This window comes from Ceratotherium simum, chromosome X (genome assembly GCF_057802395.1).
Source record: "Ceratotherium simum simum isolate JZ-2026a chromosome X, ASM5780239v1, whole genome shotgun sequence".
Taxonomy (NCBI): domain Eukaryota; kingdom Metazoa; phylum Chordata; class Mammalia; order Perissodactyla; family Rhinocerotidae; genus Ceratotherium; species Ceratotherium simum.
Window position 1 is genome coordinate 32,123,073 of NC_141940.1, and position 18,051 is coordinate 32,141,123.

Genomic DNA, 18,051 nt, shown 5'->3' on the forward strand with positions numbered 1-18,051 from the left:
AATAACCCTTAAGGAAACTGAGGTTCAGAGAAACTAAGTATTTTGTTGAAGGTCGCACAACTAGTAAGAAGAGGAGTTAGGATTCAATTCCAGTTCTGTCTAACTCCAGAATCCATACTCAGGCTCCCATGTCTTTCCCCACATTGTTACCCTATAGTTTCTAGCTTTTTAATATTTTACTACTAGCTTAAGACACACTCAACAATTATTTCTTCAATTGAAAAGTCCCCTGTTATGCCAGGGTCGTAGATGATGGCTCCATCTCCATTACTATCACCACACACAAGCCATCAGAGTGGTAACAGTACGAGCTTATCACTCAAGACAGATTGGCTTGATTTTCAATATGACTGATAAGAAGTGTCCTTCCCTATGTCAGAAACCCAGGAATTTTTTGGCTTTTATGTTTCTCTTTTTTTGTAGATTAAAAAAATGACAAGAATATAAAATACTTTGTGATCTGCCATTTTGATCCTGCCATTTCCTACACTAGACCATGTAAATAATGAAACAGAATGTTTCGAATGGAATATTTTTCTAAGGAAAGACAATGTCTGGTAGTGTTTCCCAAGTTTACAGATTCTAGCCATATACAAATGATACTTCAATCTTCAGAAGCCAAATTTCATTGTAAAAAAATTCATCCTGGTATCAGAAGGACTGGGATAAATTCTAGTCTCTCTGGCAAAGAGTTAGAGGTGATAATAGCTTAAAAGGAAGGAGTAAGCGCTCTCTGAAGTACGTGACCTGAACCCAGCAGAACAGAGGACTGTGTACCTGGGCCCAGAGTGAGAACAATAGCAATTGTGTGTCAATAAGGATTGACATATTAGTCCAAGAGAGACAGGAGTCCCTGGGGTGGATCAGTGAGCTCCAAGGGCTAGGAAGCAATTTTACCATGGCAATGTGGAACTACAATGCTGTATCCTAGGTCTCTTAAATCTTGTTACCTCTGCTAGCAAAGTTTCTGACAACAAAATCTGTCATTGGAATGTATCATCTTCATTAATACAGATCTAGCTACTTTGAGTAGACACTTGGCCTTTGGATGCTCCTTATCTTCCAAATCTGCATAATGTGAAAGAGACAAAAGGGTTCCAAATTGTCTAGGAAAAGTGATGCTGCAAACATTCCATCTTTCTTGATAAATGGTATGAAAAGATTTGAACATGCTGAAATTGAATTTGTCCAACAGTAGATTTGTTTTTAAATCTAAAAAACATACATAGGGAGTTCTGGAAGACACCATAGTGAAAATGCTCATTAAATGCATCACTAAATCATACAAAATGCAGTAGGTAGTCACAAATTCACGAGTTGCATTTTATTCTCTGCTGCAGGAAGCATCTCCTCATTACTAACAGAGCTGGGAAGCCGTTGAAGATATCGTTACTCTTAATAAGGCCATTTATTTATTTTCTTATTGATGGTGACAAGGGCTAGTATGAGAAGGATAGAAGAGGAAGGACATCATTACCAAGTACCCATACACTATTTCCAGGAAACACATGATATTATTTGTGTAAATTAGGAGTAATAGATGAGAAGGCATCAAATAATAGGAAGCTGAATCTCCAAACAAACTATCTAAATTTAAACTAGCTAAATCCTAGCCTGTTAAAGATGTCTATAAGGAAACATCATTCATCCATATTAAAAGCCTTTTCGTGATTAAAATTAGTGCTGGCAATTTAGGAACATAATATTTCCACAGTATTTAACCTCTGAGAACCTATGTGATCATCATGGAAAAGAATAATGAAAATGTCTTTTTGTTTGCGTTTTGTCAGAAAAGAAGCATAGCAAAAGGTTGTTAGACAGAACTGAATCTCTGGTTTTCTTCTCTGGTTATCTCAGGTTTGCACTTTGCTCTTAAGATGTATTTGACAAATGTGCAAATGAATGAATTGTCCTTTGTTAGGTAAGCTTGACACATAGCGATGAACAAGAGAGACATGTTCTCTAATGACTCCACGGTTTTTAAAGGAAAAAAAAGGGGGACTGGCATCTCATTCATTGAATAAATATTTATTGCAAGCCTACTATGTGCCAAGTGCTCTGATAGGCCCTGGAGATATAAAGAATAAATGAAGCAGACACTATCCCTGGCTCATAAGGTACTTAAAGCAATCAGAGAAAGCAGATATTAAATAATTAAACAATTAGAATACTATAGTTTTGTATTAGTCAGCTGGGCCTGCCATAACAAAATACTACAGATTGGGTGGCTTAAACAACAGAAACTTATTTTCTCACAGTTCTGGAGACTAGAAGTCCAAGATCAAGATTCCAGGAGGTTGGTTTCTGGTGAGAGCTCTCTCTGTGGGTTGTAGACAGCTGCCTTCTCGTTGTGTCCTCACATGGCTTTCCTCTGTGCATGGGGAGAGAGAGAGAGAGAAAGAGAGAGAGAGAGCGTGTGAGTGCTTATGTGAGAGAGCACTCTGGTGTCTCTTTCTCTTCTCAAAAGGACGCAAGTCCTGTCAGATTCGGGCCTTACTTTTATTTAACCTTAATTAACTTTAATTTAACCTTATTTAACCTTAATTACCTTCTTAAAGGCTGTATCTCCAAACACAGTCACGTTGTGGGTTAGGGCTTCAACACAGAAATTTTGAGAGGACAAAATTCAGTCCATAACAAGTTTGATACATGCTACAAAAAACAGAGGTGTACATTACACTATTGCAGCATACCTTTGAGTGTGATATCTTAGTCTAGGGGGTCAAGGAAGCCTTCTGTGAAGAAGTCATTGAAGGTGAGCTTGAAACACGAGTAATAGCTAGCTTGGCCAAGAATAGGAGAGTAGTTAAAGAAGCAGCAACAACGTGTATGAAGATTACAAAATATGGCACATTCAAAGAAACGAAATAACTTTAAAGCAGCTGGAGCAGAGAGAGAGAAGACAAGAATGATGTGAGGCTAAAGAGGTAGACAGAGGACAGATAACCTTATGAGCCCCACGGAAAGGGTCTCACCTCTATCCTAAGAGTTACTAGGAAGCCATTATATGGTTTTGAATAGGGGTCAGGTTTACTCCTTAGAAAGAGGACTCTGATTACAGTGTGTGAGTGCGAGTGTGTACGTGTCAGTGCCTGTATACTCTTATTTTACACATGGTCTTAGAGGACCTTGGTGCATGGCCACACACTGTCAAGAATACCCACTTTCGCCATTCAATGATGCGTCTGCTATCTGCTCTGTGGCATGGGTACCTTTGCCCCTCCTTTTCATGGGCGAAAATATGGAAAAGAAAGGGCAGGGAGATAGTGTCCTTGGCTTAATACTCCCTTCCACTTCTCTTCCTCCTTCAATGATAATAGTATTTATCATTTATAATAGTAATTAATATGTATTGATTGCATACTATAAGTCAGACGTTGTGATAAGTATTTTACAGGAGTTATCTTATTTAACCCTCAAAATAATCCGATGATGCAGATACTATTGTCTTTCTATTATACAGATTATGAAACTATAGCTTTGGAAGGGGTTCCATAACTTGCCTCAGGTAGCAAACCTGGGAAGTGATAGAGTTGTGATTCAATCATTTAACGCTACAGCCCATGTTCTTCACAAGTAGACAATTCTGCCTCCCAGTGATATATGCCCATGTTCAGTCTTAATAGCAGTGCACAGTGAGAGGATGCAAAGAAGAGAATCATCCCCTTCTCCTCTGCTTACATCACTGTTTTCACTTTTATTGCCTCTGCCTTGAAAATTTTCAACAGATTATAGAAATGCCTAATCATTATCACCTTGAGAAAGAATGTTCTCCTTAATTCATCACTGTGGAAGTAACGCACAAACCCAAGAGTATAAGATCCCTAAACTTCAGTGAAGGGGAGGGAATAGGAGAGGGTGATGGGTTTTTCCACCCAGTGTCTAGTATATAACCTAGTCTTTCACCTCACCAAGAAGAGGGCCATCTGATCCCATACTTCAACTGCAGAATCGTTAAAAGAAAATAACAGGAAATTGGAGAATGGCTTTGAAATGTTTATTTCCAAGTTAAAGTGCAGATTGAATCTTCTAATTTCCTTAATGGGCATAATGCTAGTCTGGCAAATTATTAACAGTTTGGAATTGACTCAAAAATTTGGTTATATATTCATTAAGCTCATATTTACTGGAGCACAAGGCAACCTACAGTAACAAGCATCAAAAGTCTATTTTACTGCCCATATTATGAGCAGATGGAGCATAGACATTTAAAAATGCCAAGCCTTTTGATTAAGAGTCTGATTATGGTCAGATCAGGATGAAGAATAATGGCCCTATACAAAGGTTCTCCGAATTTTAAAATACTACTGCACCTTTACTTGACTTCTTTGAAATCAGATATTAGAATTTTATAAAATTTGGAGTTTGAAAAACAAAAACAAATCCTGACCAACCAAAATGAACACAGATAGGAAGGGCTTGTTTTCAGCAGATCAAGGACAGACTTTCCCCCAATGTTGCCTAATCAATGAGTTATTACTGGTATCACACAACGGGGAGTAGGCTTTTGGAAGTAAGGGCTTGTAAAGGTAGTATAGGCTGAAAATAGACATGTGCATAGGCTCAGAATGTGTTTTTGGTTAACGAGATGTTAAAGAAAATCAAGATGATTTGGGGGACATGATCTACTCTGGCACGATGAAAGACCAGATGCTGAAAGTCTAAGGGCTGCTGCTTCTGGGAACCAGATCCTTCTTATTCCCCACAGAATAACAATAGTTAGGCCTGGGGCTTTGTTATCCAAATCCCTAGAGAGTTAACATTCCTTTAGGATTTCTCCAATCTTTTCAAGAATGTATTCCAATAAGAGGCTACTGAAAGAGAGCGAACTGGGTCAAAAACCAGGGAGGGCCCTTCAAATATAGAAACACTAAGGAGAAAGAGCTGAAATGTTTCCACCTAAAAAGCAGTATGATACGGTAGCACATAGGTTTTGGAGTTTAAAAAAATTAGGCTGAAAACTCAGTTATGCAACTTACTTATGATCTCAGTTTTGTCATCTATAAAACAGATCAAAATAGTATCAGCCTCCTAGGGCAGTTATGAGTATTCAGTAAAATATATGAAGAGTCAGCCTTGAAATACAGTCAGCACTCGATTTTTGAAGGCATGCAAAGCAGTCTAGCAAATGTTGGAACAACAACTAACAATTGTCAACAATCTCTTCGGATTTGCTCTACAATCACAGACCCCAATATGCTGTCCCGCACTGCTTCTTCAACTTTAGTTCCTAATACTGCTTTGCAGATGTCTCAGACACGACCTGAGGCTCCTGGACTCATATATTGCCTCCCTTCAAAATGGAATTGAAGTGGCTTATGATAAGATGTCACTATAACACATCTTTGTCTTTTCCCTGTCATCTGGTGTCTGACTACTCACGCTTCTGAGATGCAATATTGCACAGTGATGAAGGGGTGAGCCAGATTGCCTGAGTTCTAATCTCAATTTTTCCCACTTACTAGCTATGTGACACTTACTCAATTTCTTTGTTTCTCAGTTTCCCTATCTGAAAAAAATGGGGATGATAATAAGAGTACTTAACCTCATAGTGTTGTTGTAAGAGTTAAATGAGTTAATACATGTATCTGGCACATAACAAGCACTGAAAAAATGTTAACTATTATTATTTTTCTTTTTGCTTAACAATTCATGGCCCAGACTCACTACCAAATGGCTGTATGGTCCTCTGTTGGCAACACTGAGAAACAGACTCAGATACAGTACATGAAACATATATGAACTCCAGTATGGCAATGGTCCCAAACTGTGCGCAGCAGATCCCTCAGGGTCACAGAGTTACTGCAGGCACTCTGTAAAACCATATGTGCAACCATCTTTTCTCAAAGAGCTGCAATTGAAAAAAAAGTACTGGAGGGGTATACTTCAAAGGTTTGAATGTTAAAAGGGGTCCTGATATATATACAATTTTTGTGTTCTATCAAGTTTTGGAAAGCAGATAATACTGAAAGAGATTACAGCTCTAAATGACATCTTGATTTCTATATCCTCAAAAATATAGTTTATTAAATAATTGGAAATACAGTCAGTTCATTATATTAAAAAAATAGCAGTGTAGCTGTATCTTTTTTTTTAACAAAAGAAGATTGTTAATATTGCCTCTTTTATTAAATGATCACATCTGCAATTAATCACAACCACGCTTCCAATTGACACAGAAGATCAAAAAACCTTGTAGTTACAAATGTCCTAAGTCATCTAAAATATGAGTCTTAGTAATCTAAGAATAAAGTTAACAACACTGAAAAATCAACTAGATAAACTTTCTTTCTAATTGAAACAATTTCCATAAAAACTTTAAATTCTTGTTTTTAGAATTTTGGGATAAAAGATGTCTTGAAAGCTTAGACTTAGTATGCCCTTTCAGCATCTGTAAATCACAAAATCCCTATAAAGGAGTTTAAATGTACTCAGCTGCATGTCTGTGTATGAGCCTTATGGGGAATGTGAGGCTATTGTTTGTTATTCTTTTACTATCTGTCAAGTATCTTTCTTTTCAGCTATTCAACATTTCTATTCATAGTAGGTTAAGACATTAATTGTTAAGATCCTCACACCCCTTGAAGAAAGAAAAGTGACAACATTAGTCAGTGTCAATGCAATTGAAACACAGGCATTATCATTCTTTTATTTCTGAATGGGAATGCATAGAGCAAAAGAATGAATTTAATAATTCCATTTGTTGTATGTGTGACCTTGGGCCCATTTTGTGACTTTGGGCAAGAATCTTAACCTGTCTGAGCCTCCATTTTCTGCTCAATTTATTTAAAGTTAGTGATGGCCTTCTTGAAAAGTTTTAACTGTGAACACATATGTAAAAGAGCCAGACGTAGTAGACACTCGATAAATGTTAGTTGAATCTGAATCTATGTTGAAAATGAGGAAAGGGCTAAGAAGAATAGGAGGTACAAAAGTTCTAGATTTCTGGACATAAATGGACCACATATAGTTATAATAGATAAATATTGCAAATATATCTAGTTAAATTGTACTATATAGGCACAATGTTAACTAATATGAATGTAAAGAACTATTAGAGACTTCTATTTATAGCAATGTGACAGACTTGATATCTTAAAAACTTCTCTATACAAAAAATTGAGAAATGCTTGATAAAATATGACATTCTTTTTAGACATGTGGCTGATCTCACAAGAATGTGTAAAGAATCTCCAGGATTCTTCAGATCCTGGACCTACACACTGCTCATCAAGCCATGCTGTGACATCATCCCACATACAAAAAATAGAGGAAGATTGGCATGAATGTTAGTTCAAGGACACTCTTCCGCAAGCAAAATGAGGAATATTGGCAACAGATGTTAGCTCAGGGCCAATCTTCCTCACCAAAGGAAAAAAAAAGTATGCAAAGAAAAAAAGTAGATTATCTTCAATGGAACAAAAGTAGAATTCTAGGTTGTACTAGCAGAAGGCAGATGACAGCCAGACAGTAAGTCCACGGGGATGGGGAAAAATAACTATCCATCTAGAAATTATCATTCAAGGGTGAAAGTAAAAAAGGTATATTTTCAGAAAATCAAAATGGGGAGAGTTTGTCACCAACTGATCCTAACTAAAGGAACTTGTAAAAGATGTATTACAGAAAGAAGGAAGCTGAATCTAGAGGCAAACACCAAGATGTAAAAGAGAATGGAAAACAAAGAAATTGGTAAATATGTGGATACATCAAAAGAAATAGTGACTAAGTATTTAAAATAATAATGATTAATTTGGGGTGAAAGCTAAGGTTAAATGATTGAAAAACAATTCTGGGTAAAAACAAATGTAAGAAGGGATGGATGATCAAATTCAAAGAGGTCTGAAGTCTTTATAATTTTGGGGAAGACGTTAAAGATACTAATTAACTTTGGAATTTATAAAGTTAAGAATGTATGTTAAGACTTTAAGGGTAACCAAAAAAGATTAGAAATAGAATACATAATTTCAAAATTAGAAAGAAATCATGGAGAACTAAAACAATAACCTCAATGAATCCAAAAGAAAGCTAGAAAAGAGGAAGAAAAAGTATAGAAAAGACAGGGTAAGCACAAAAAAAGATAATAGAAATATATACAAATGCAGTAGTAATCACAATAAATGTAAATTGACCAAACTTTCCAGTTAAAAGAGAGTTTGTAAGACTGAATGACAATATGCAATCCAGCTATATGCCGTTGACAAGATACATAAATAAAATATGAGTGCAGAAAGGTTAAAAGTAAAAGGATAGAAAAAGTTATATCAAGGAAATAACTTTGAAAAACAAATATAGGTATATTAATCAGATAAATCACTTTAAGTAAAAAACTATTATGAATAAGTGGGTCAAGTGATTAATGATACATTGTACCAGGATGATATACCAATTTTAAACTTGTGTGTATCTACTGACATAGCCTCAAATTATGCAAAACAGAATGGACAAAATAACAAAGAAAAATAAAACAATTCATCATCACAGTGAGAGATTTTACTGCACCTCTCTTAGTACATAGATGATTAAGGAGACCAAAAATTAATGAAACAGATTTAAACAGCTCAATTTACAATTTTGATCTAATGGATGGAGATTATATATATATATCCTCCAAGTACATGCCATTTTTCATAAATGTTTAATATGTGCTTTTAAAAAAATGTGCATTGTCTATTTTTTGAGGGACAGGGTATACACACACATATTTCATAAATATTCAACGTGTGCTTATATAAAATGTACATTCTCTATTTGTTGGGTGCACATTTTTTACAAGCACACATTGATCATTTACAAAAATTGACAATGTACTTGGCCAAAAAGTATGGCTCAATTGACTCAAAGAATCTATGTTAAACAGACCATGCGTTTTTGTCATATGCAATTAATCTAGAAATCAATACAAAAAATAAATTTAAAAAAATCATCTCCATTTGGAAACCTAAAGCGTATTTCTCACTAATTTAGAGTTCAAAAAAGGAATTAAAATGGAAATTAGAAAATAACTATAAAAGAACAAAAATTAAAATACTATATTATATATCCCAACTTGTGAGATACAGCTAAAGTGGTATTTAGATAGAAATTTGGCTCAGTTTAGAAATGAAGAAATGTTGAATATTTGTAAAGAAAGCATCCAGTTTAAGAAATTAGGAAAACAAAAAACAGTTAAACTCAGATAAAGTTGAAGGGAAAAAATAAGGATAAGCACAGCAAATAGCAAAATAAAAAATAAAGATACAATAGAAAAGATCAATAAAGGCAAAAGTTGGTTCTATGAAAAGACTAATAAAATTGACAAATTTCTGTCAAGATTGAGCAAAAGAGAAGGCACAAATAAACAATATTAGATAGAGGCAAAACTGTACATACAGTGATGAATTTTTTTAATCTCCCAAGATAATTCTTTGGAAAACTTTATGTCAATAAATTAAAATATTTAAATACAGTTGTTCTCCCCTTGTTCAAGGTTTCACTTTGTGTGGTTTCAGTTACCTGTGGTCAACTATGGTCTGAAAATATTAAATGGAAAATTCCAGAAATAATTCACAAAGTTTAAATTCTGTGCTCTTCTAAGCAGCGTGATGACATCACACGCTGTTCCACTCTGTGCTGCTTGGGACAAGAATCAGCTCTTTGACAAGCGTATCCTCACTGTATACACACTACCTGCCCAGTAGTCACTTAAGTAGCCATCTGGGTTATCAGATCAACTGATGCAATATTCTAGTGTTTGTGTTCAAGTCTCCCTTATTTTACTTAAAAATGGCCCCAAAGCACGAGAGTAGTGATTCTGGCAAGTCGGATATGCCAAAAAGAGGCGGTGAAATGCTTTCTTTAAGTGAAAAGATGAAAGTTCTCCACTTAATAAGGAAAGGAAAAAAATCGTATGCTGAGGCTGCCCAGATCTACAGTAAGAATGAATCTTCTGTTTGTGAAATTGTGAAGAAGGAAAAATAAATTCATGCTAGGTTTGCTGTCATACCTCAAACTGCAAAGGTTACAGTCACAGTGCATGATAAATGCTTAGTTAAGACAGAAAAGACATTAAAATTGTGAGTGGAAGACATGAACATAAAATGTGTTCTGATTGATGGTAACATGTTGCGCCAGACAGCATTGAACCTGTATGAAGACTTCAGCAGGGGATCCCCTGAAACGAGTGATATCAAGCCATTTACTGCAAGTAAGGGATGGTTACACAGAGCAGGTATGTATGTACAGGAAAAAACATAGTATATGTAGGGTTCAGTACTACCAGGGGTTCCATGCATCCACTGGGGGTCTAGGAACATTTTCCCCAAGGATAAGGAGGGGCTACTGTAAGCAAAACGATTTCCTGTATGAAAACTGATTCAAGAAACAGAAAACTCAAATAGATCCAAAATCATTAAAAACATCAAATCATTAATTAAAAATCTTTTCACATAAAAGTCACCAGACTCATTGGGCCGGCCCAGTGGTGCAAGTGGTTGGGTGCACGTGCTCCACTGCAGGGTTTGAGGGTTCGGATCCCGGGTGTGCACTGACGCACCACTTGTTGGGCCATGCTGTGGCAGGAGTCCCATATAAAGTGGAGGAACGTGGGCATGGATGTTAGCCAAGGGCCAGTCTTCCTCAGCAAAAAGAGGAGGATTGGCAGATGTTAGCTCAGCTTTCTCACAAAAAATAAAATATAGAATAGAATAGAATAGAATAGGAGTAGAATAGAATAAAATAAAATAATAAAAGAAAAAGAAAAAAAATGTCACCAGATTCAAACACTTCTAAAGAGAATTCATACCAAGTTGGGTTTTTCACATGATGGCAAGATTGGTTTTGTATTAAAAAGTTCATTAATTTATAGATTCATGAATTAAGAGAGAAAATTTATATAATCATGTCAATGAATGGTGAAAAAGTAGCATTTGAAAACCCATTCATAATTAAAGGGCTTAGTTTAAGCTCTTAAACAGGAAATGTTTTTTTCTTTTTGAGGTATAATTAACATATAACATTATATTAGTCTCAGGTATACAACATAATGATTTGGTATTTGTATACAATGTGAAATGACCACCACAATAAGTCTAGTTACAATCTATCACAATACATAGTTACAAAACTTTTTTTTCTTGTGATGAGGACCATAAAGATTTTCTTATATACTGATAGTATCAACCAAAAACTTTATAACAAATTTCAAAATTAATGGTGCAAGTTTACAAGCATACCTTCTAAAATCAGGGACAAGAGAAAGATGCCTGCTACCACTGCTTCTATTCAACACGTTACTAGAGGTGTCAGCCAGCACAGTAAGGTAAGAAAAAGAAATGAAATATGTAAGGATTGGGAAACAAACAGTCATCAATTTCATCTGATAGAATTATGTATTTAGAATTAATAAGAGCTCAGAAAGACTATATTTTATTTCCATTTTACAGATGAGGAAGAGAAAACTTAGAATGTACAACATCGCATAGCTGGCATGTAGTGCTCCTTCATTATTCCCTGTCTCGATCAGTGACACCACCATCCATCCAGTCATATAAGCTAGAAGTTCCCCTTTTTATTTTTTAATTTTTATTTATTTATTTTTTTGTGAGGAAGATCAACCCTGAGCTAACGTCGGCCAATCCTCTTCTTTTTGCTGAGGAAGACTGGCCCTGGGCTAACATCCGTGCCCATCTTCCTCTACTTTATATGGGACGCTGCCACAGCATGGCTTGACATGCGGTGCATCAGTGCACGCCCGGGATCCGAACCGCCGAACCCCGGGCCTCCGCAGTGGAGTGCGCTCACTTAACCGCCTGCGCGACCGGGCCGGCCCCCAAGTTACCCTTTTTAATAATCTCTCCCTTACCATTTCATGTCCAGTGCATTACCAAATCTCTCTCCATGTCTCTCCTAGCAATGGCCTCCAAACTGATTTCTCTGCACTCACAGTTGCTCTGTTTATTTAGCAACACTTAGATAGCACTTGCCATGAGACATGCACTCTCCTAAATGCTTTAGAAATCTGAACCCATTTATTCCTCATAACAACTCTGAAGTAGGAATTATCATCATCCTCATTTTACGTATGAGGAGGTTGAGACATGGAGAGATTCAGTAGCTTGTTCAAACATACACAACTAGTAAGTAGCAGAGGTAGGGTGTGAACTCAAAAGGTCTAGCTCCAGAGTCTGTGCTCTGCCTGTCTCTAATATTCTCTATTATGCAGCCAGGGTAACCTTTCAAAAATGTAAATGTGATCATATAATTCCACTACCAAAAAATTCTCTGGTGGCTTACTATTTCTTAGTAAACTAAGAAAAAATAAAATATCTTTATCATGACCACCAATTCTTGCATACTCTGGTCCCTACCTATCTCTCCAGTGTCATATCCCACTCTCTACATCACTCTATACTCCCGCCATAATAGTGTAATGATTGCACTGCCCCCCAACCCATGCCAGTGCTTCCATACAAGCTATTTCTTTTGCCTCCTCTCTCCACCCAATTAATTTCAATTCATGATTCATATCTCAGTTCAAGTATCACTGCCTTAAAGAAGTTATCCCCGGCCCCTCTATTATAGGCTTTCAACTCACTGTGAATCTCTCCTTCGTAAAACTTAGCACACCTACAATTTTGCATTTTATTTGTGTGCTTATTTTATTTATGTCCATAGACTGTAAGGGAGGATAGAGGCCATGTCTTTTTTCTCTTGTGACGGTATCACCAGGGCTTAGCACAGTGTCTAGTACAGTATATATGCTCAATAAATATTTGATAAAGGAAGGAAAGAAGGAATGAAGGAAGAAAGAAAGAAAGAAAGAAAGGAAGGAAAGGTAAAGGAAAAAAAGGAAAGGAGGAAGGAAGGAAAAGGAAAGAGGAGGGGAAGGACAGAGGGAGGGAGAGAACCAGGCCTTAAATCCAAGTCTTTCTGATACCAAAGGCCCTGCTACATGGTATCCTATAGTGTAAAGTAAAGTGGATTTAAAAGAGTATGTGTAGTCACATTTTTAAACTCATCAAATATTTATTGAGCACCTAGTATGTGACAAGTACTATGCTAGGTTATGGTGGTGGCATGTGTATATGTGTGTGCATATGACTGTGTATATATGTGTATGTATCACATAGAAAAGGTTATTAGTGGTAATCTCTGGTCACTGAGATCATGAGTGTCTCATAATGTTAGTTGTGTTTTTGGTATTCTCTAACTAATAAGTATGCTCTTTACAATAGAAAGAACAATTATTCCTAAAAGAAATGTATAACCTGACAAAATTTGATTCAGTCTGCTGAACTAGAAACTGACCTATACAGATTTCACAGTCCCCTTCCTAAATGATATTTTCTTCTGCTACTTCCTGGATCAAGGATCCTAGACATCACATCCCTGCTGAAGAAAGGATTGGCAAAGGAGAGGTTGAAAACTATTTCTAGCATAGAGTAAAGTTCATATTTATGTATCATTAAATGTTCTTCTACATCACTTACAGAAAAGTTGCAAAAATAATATGGAGAATCTCCATACATCCTTCACCTAGCTTCCGTCTTGCATAACCATGGCATATTTCTCAAACTTAAGAAATTAACATTGGTACAATACTATTAACTAAACCACAGACTTCATTCAAATTTCACCACTTTTTCACTAATGTCTTTTCTGTACCAGGATCCAAGCCAAGGTCCCACGTTGCATTTAGTCATCATGTCACCTTAGCCTCTTACAATCTGTGACGGTTACTTGGTCTTTTCCTCCATGACCTTAACATTTTGAAGAGTACTGTTCAGGTATTTTGTAAAGTGCTGGTCAGGCAAGCCCTCAATTTAGGTTTATCTGATGTTTTCTCAGGATTAGACTGAGTTTACAAGTTTTTGAAAAGAATGCCGTAAAGGTGTTGTGCCCTTCTCGGTGCATCATACGAGGAAGTACATAATGTTAACCTTGGTCACTTGGTTAAAGTGGTGTCTGCCAGATTTTTCACTATAAATTTACCTTTTTTTTTGTAGTCAATATATATTTTAGGGGAGATAGTTTGAGGCAATGCAAATATTCTATTTCTCCCTAAAATTTTGCCTACTAGTTTTAGCATTCACCAGTGGATTTTGTCTGTAGCAATCATTACTATAGTACTCTAATAGTGATTATTTCTCTCATTCTTTCTACATTTATTACTTGGAATTCTTCTGTAAGGGAGACTTGTCCCTTCTCCCATATTTATTTATTTATTCAATTATTTCTTAAATAAAAATTTTTTATTTGAAATAATTTTAGACTCACAGGAAGTTACAAAACTAGTACAGTGTGTTTCCATATGCCCTTCTGCCAAAGATAGTATCTTACACACGTAGTACATTACCCAAACCAGGAAATTGACATTGGTACAAAAATACTATTAACTAAACTATGAAACTTATTGGATTTCACTAGTTTTTACACGCTCTCTCTCTCGTGTGTGTGTGTGTGTACTTCTACGAAATTTTATCACATGAATAGATTTCTGTAACCACCATCACAATCAGGATACAGACCAATCATTTATTTATATCACTATAGATGCATCGATATTTATTTTATTCTTTTGGATAGAATATAATACTATTGTCATTTGATTTTGCTTAAATTGTCCAACTTTGGCCATTGGACACTCTTTCGGGTTGACTACTGTGTCCTTTTAACATATCATCATCCTTCTTTTAAAAGACCACCTTCTAACTTCCTGGTGCCAGCATCATCTGGTATTTTTCCTAACCTAGTTTTAGAGTCAATCATTTCTCTAAGGATCTCTGGTTCCTTTTATTGGAGAGTGGTATTTAGAAACCATGATCTGTGTGCTCGGTATACTTATTGCTACTGGAATATTCCTCTTTCTAGGCCCTCTCAGTGGCTATAGCTGGGAAATTGGATATCTATCTATCTATATCTATATCTATATCTATATCTATCTATCTATCTATCTATCTATCTATCTATCTATCTATCTATCTATCTATCTCCAATCCAGCACCACAGCATTCATGCTAGCACTCCCCCTTTGCTTATTTGTAACTTCTTTTACCAACAATGAGAAATCTGGATTTCATGATCTACAATATATTTTCTTATTTGTTCATCCCTAATATACACATGAAGTAGATTCAGAATTGCTAACCCATAGATCCATAAGAAACAAGGTTGATCAACTTTAAAACATAAATGCTTCCAGGATATATAGAAGCACTAAACTAGTTTACACTAATGTATCAGTAACTAATTAGAGGCTATCTTGGCAGGAACAGTAGATAGCAGTAAAATCTGAAATGATGGGGTTTTGGTTGAAGAAAACAGGGCTGGAAAGGAATGATGGAAAGGGAACAGAAAGGCAGAGGACAAATGATGCCTTCTTCCTGCTTTGACTAAGGTACAAATTTTATCATGTGGCTCTCATAGCCTGGCAATTCTTAAACTCCCCATCTCTGTGATATTAGCCCAGATCAAAGAAAGCTGGCAACAAATATCTGACTTTTGGAAAAAACATACGACATGATACTGACTGAGCAGCAGACATTAAGCTATATATCTGCCTGTGGTACTTTGGCTGCCTTTGGCAACTTGATTTGCATCCAGCAGAGATACTTTGATATTTGCTAAAGTATTGCTGTATATCCATCCAGCGGCAGTGCAATAACAAAGAGGAAGAATGAAAAGCAATAAAAAAAATACTGTCAAACAACTGTTGGAAGGAAGATAGCAAGTATAACAAACCAGCCAGAGACACATCCTCTAATTGTTATTCCAGACAGTAACCAGTTTTCTGGGTGGATTAAAGCAGCAATAAATATTGAGGACAGGCTTCCATGAATCTAACCTCCCCACGCCTTCACCTACTTAGACTTTTCTTCACACAATTCAAGAGGGGTAGTAACAGAAACTTCAATATACCCCAAATCAATAATTGTTTCCTATTCTCAGCATTACATGTCATACTCCCCCGACCCATATATACTTTTGGGAAAACTTAGAACATTGTAAGAATATTTTTCAGTTGTTTATTTATTAGGCAGTGTTGAAAAATACGTACTTTTTTGAACCATATATCCTTGGATTCAAATCTTGGATCCAATCTCGACTCCTAGTTCCCTGAAGTCCATCAAGCCTCAATTTCCTTATGGGTAAAATAGCTATCTCATACCGTGTCGGAGACTAGCTAGATGCTAACCAATCCCATTTCCTTTACATAACCATGCAGAAAGATATTTGCCAGGCTCCCTCGAAATTAGGTTGTGGCATTTGACTGGTTTCTGTCCAATGAAATAAGGACAGAAACAATGTGTACCACATCCAGACCCGGCCATGAAACATCCCATGTGATCCCACATGCTCTCTCTATCTTGGCTTGTTGGCTAGTGGAATGCAGAGGATCTAGCAGAGAATTCTGAGGGAGCCTTCTATAATGGGAATTACTAAATATATGGAGCCTATGTCCCTGAGTCACTGCTTGGAGGAGAACTATATGGAAAGCCACCTACGAATATCTGAATAGATTGAGACATGAGGGAAAAAAAATTGTATCCTGCCAAGAAAATTATGGATTGTTTATTATAGTAGCTTATATTACTTACCCTGATTAATACATACTCGTTTCTACTATTTCATAAAACATTGTTGGTAAAGCACCTAGCATAGTGCCTGGCACATAGCTGGGTCTTAACATTTGTTGAGGTGTTATAAGTATAATCTGGCATCAAATAGAGACTTACAGGAAATACAAGCTACTTCAAAGACTGTTTGTTGAGCAAGGAAAATGAAACTACATTCCCTAGTTCTTCCCCCTGATTCTTATTTTTGACTATTTCAAATGAAAATATCTACAGATTTTTATTTCTAAATTATTTTGTTTTACCCTCATAAATTTAGATTTCCAGTTTCAGTGCTTAAACTGTCATTTTTCCTATTTTATATTTATTTTATTCCTTAAAATTTGGGGAATACTTTGGAAGACAGAGATTTGTTTTTGGCCTGAATGCCAGATGAATTTCAAGTAACTCTAGGTCACATCAGGTACTTGTCCCTGTACCTCTTAAGTATTATCAATTACAGCTTTATGTAACCCTGGTTTTATCTCCAGCCTTTGGGGGAAAATTTCTTTTCTAATTGCCCTAGATTATTATCATATAGTGAGACACCGACTAAGGTGGGTATATCATTCCAACATTTCAGATTTGTTTGACCACAAAATGCCTTGAAGTTTCTCTCAACCATTAGACTTCAGCTTCAGAAATCATTTGTGTAACTGCCTTTGTTTACAGAGTGTTTCTGAAGCCATCCTCCACACAGTTCACTTCTCTTCTTTCAGACATATTTTCTTTCTTCCTACAAGGCAGAAAGAAAGCCACCAAGTCTGCACTTCTTCATAACTGAAAAGTTCTTCAGCCATTCTTTTTTTTTTTTTCTTAATAGAACCTTTGAAGCTTCTGTTATTTGTGTTTTCACCCGGAATGGATGGCTGGGCCATCCTATACAGGCAATTTTCCTATATAGGCAATTATTTTTATGAGTGCCAAAGCATTGACTCAAAAGCCTTAATATTTGACAAATTGCTTCATTGAGAGTCTTTGGATAGTCTACATCTGCTCAGGTTTTCACCTATGAGAAAGGGAAGATCTTTCATGAGTGAATAAATATTAAAGCAACAGTGGGAGGCAAAATAAAGATGCTTTCAAATTATATGCCGTGTGTTCTGATTGTTCAACGCACCATTTATACTGATTTATCCCATTTATACAAGAGGTACATTAAAACATGCCCTGACTACCTTAGAACAGTGGTTCTCAAAGTGTGGTCCCTGGACCAGCAGCATCAGCTGCACCTGGGAACTTGTAGAAATGTAAATTCTTAGGCTCTACCACACACCTTCTAAATCAGAAACCCTAAGAGTGGGGCCCAGCAAGTTGTGGTTTAGCAAGGCCTCTTGGTGATTCTGAGGCAGGCTAAGTTTTGAGAATTACTGCCTTAGAAAGTACTGTGAAGATAAGGCAATGTATCTAAAAGTGATGATGGTGACGATAAAAATAATAATATCTAATACTTATTAAGTAG